Source organism: Elephantulus edwardii, unplaced genomic scaffold, assembly GCF_000299155.1.
Source record: "Elephantulus edwardii isolate Elephantulus edwardi_28Jun2011 unplaced genomic scaffold, EleEdw1.0 scaffold00027, whole genome shotgun sequence".
NCBI lineage: Eukaryota > Metazoa > Chordata > Mammalia > Macroscelidea > Macroscelididae > Elephantulus > Elephantulus edwardii.
In genome coordinates, this window is record NW_006399777.1 from 13,908,240 (window position 1) to 13,910,931 (window position 2,692).

Here is a 2,692-nt window from a genome sequence, read left to right on the forward strand (position 1 = left end):
AAATAAGTCATTGGTCTTGCAAAATTCTGTCATGCATTATTTCTACCTCTAAGATTGTATTTTCCAATTACCAATATTTCTTTCTTTCCTGTTTTATTATCCTAATCATTAGTAATTATAAATACATTTTTATTTCATGTTTGATCAGAGGGACCAGGTCCTTGTTCTTCCCAGTCTGTCCTAATCTTGAAGCTCTGTTGACACTTTTTCTCTTTGGAGAACCCTGCTAGCAATGAGGAACTCTGCTGGCAACTGACATTCCAACAGCAAAGTGTCAATCATCATAGTATTATGCAAGCCACCACAGCATGGAAAACAGACAGACAGAAAGGATGGACAAATTCAGAGAAAGCTACAGGTCTGACGCACCTTGCATCAAAGAGCTTACAAGTGGTGCAGGAAGGTATTTACTTTAAGAGACTAATTCAATGATAACAACAACTTTGTATGTGAAGGGCACCTGTGGTCTCTCTGGAACAGGCCGACAGGGCTCTATTGTTGAAGAGCGTATGTTCGAAGGTTTTCTAAAGAACTTTGTCACATGTGTGATAATTACACGTCACTAGTCACTCACGTAGTGTATGATGATTACACACTTGCCCCTAATGTGGTATTTACAGTTGTGTGTCTCCTTGGCTAAGCTATGATTCTTAGTGATGTAGCAACAACCTTCCACTTCGCCCACCCAAGCCCTTCACATTATCATAACCTTGGAAACAAATGCTACAATGAACACTATCTTACAACAGAAGAAGTCACAATGAGAAGAGCAATATACAAAAAGGCTATGATCACATATCACCAAGAAAGACACAGAGAAGTATAGAAGGATTAATGGAAATCAGAATTAGAGGGAGGAAATGGGGGAAGTGCAATTACATTTTGGGTGTTGCAATTAATGTTATACATAAAACAAAGTGTGCATTAAAAGATGAATGGGGAAATAAAAAAAAATTTGTTTTAACCCTTCCACTTCGTTATCTGATGTGAGCAGTCATTTGAAAAGGAATTTCCTTGAGGGATGGCCTACTTTCAGCGCGCACACGGATGTCTGGCAAAGAGATCTCATTTTCTCGGCAGAACTCTCGTCTGTTGCCTCACTTGCAGATTTTAGATTTCTCAAGCCCAGCGACCGCAGGAGCCAGGAGAGGCCCGCAGACTGTCACCTGACCTGCAGATTCTGAGTTCCTCTTATAAGCCGCTGAGGCTTCATGACCGGCAGGGATCTTCCGCGTGTTGTGTGATTCTCAGACTTAAGACTTTCCAGTGCCCACAGTTGTGTGAGCCAATTTCTCACAAGTGTCTGATGTCAGTTTCTCTCCGTATGTATGAATCTATGTAGTGTTCAGCATAGAGTACATGTAAACATAAAGAAAACAGAAATCTTTACAGCTAGACCAAGAAACACCATTATGGTGAACAGAGAAAAGATTATCAAAGGATTTCATTTCACCAAGACTTGTAATCAATACTCATGGAAGCAGCCATCAAGAAATAAAATTACATAGTTGTTGTTGGTGGTGGTGGTGGTGGCGGTGATGGTGGGTAATTAGGCTGTCAAGGATTCCGTTAAAATACTAATGAGCAAGGGAACCACTTTAAAGACTAAAAGGCCTGGCAAGCCATGGTATTTTCAGTTTATATGCATTGAAAGTTGGACACTGAAGAAAGAATATTGAAAATACCAGGAACCACTGAAATAACAAAAGGATTATCTTGGAAGAAATACTGCTAGGAAGAAAAAGGATGGTGAGACTTTGTCTCGCATGATTTGTGCATGTTATTAGGACGGACCAGTGCCTGGAAAACGGGTATCAGGCCTGGAAAAATAGAGGATCGTTCATGGAGAAGAAAACTCTCCATGAGATGGATTGCCATAGTGACTGTAACAATGGGAGTCAGCAGGGAGCCCTGGTGGCCTAGTGGCAAGAAGCTGCACTGCAATCCCAGAGACGTGTGGTTCGAATCCACCAGATAGATGCTCTGCTAGAGAAGGAGGGGCAATTTCCTCCTGTACCAGTTAGATCTGATTTGACGATACATATACACAAAAATAATAATAAAAAATAAAACAAAAGCAATGGGAGTCAGCACAGCAGAGATGAAGAGGAGACAGAAGATAGACCTAGCACTCTGTTGTACACAGAGTCACTATGTGTTGAAGCCAACTCAGTATACAGCTTTCACACGAGCCCAGGAATCTGGGATCTCCACGGTCCTCAATGTTATCTATAAATTTATTCTTTTTTTTTTTTTAGAATCCATATAGAAGACCTTCAACCAAGTGGATAAACACGACCACTTGCCACAATGGGCTCTACTGTGTCAGGAAATGTGAAGATGGCACAGGATAGGATGACGTTCAGATCTGTTGTTCAAAGGGTCGCTATACAGAGGAAGATACTTGAATGGCAAACAGACACATGAAGAAATGCTCCCAATCACTGTCAATAAGAGAGATGCAAATCAAAACCACAATGAGGTACCATCTCACTCCAGTAAGAGTGGCAAAGTTTAACAGGGAAGCAATTAATAGATGTTGGAAAGGATGTGGCAAGAAAGGAACTCATACATTGTTGGTGGGATGGTAAAATGGTGCAATCATTCTGGAAAGCAGTATGGCGCTTTCTCAAAAAGTTGCAAATAGAGATACCATTTGACCCAGCAATTCCACTACTGGGAATATACCCTG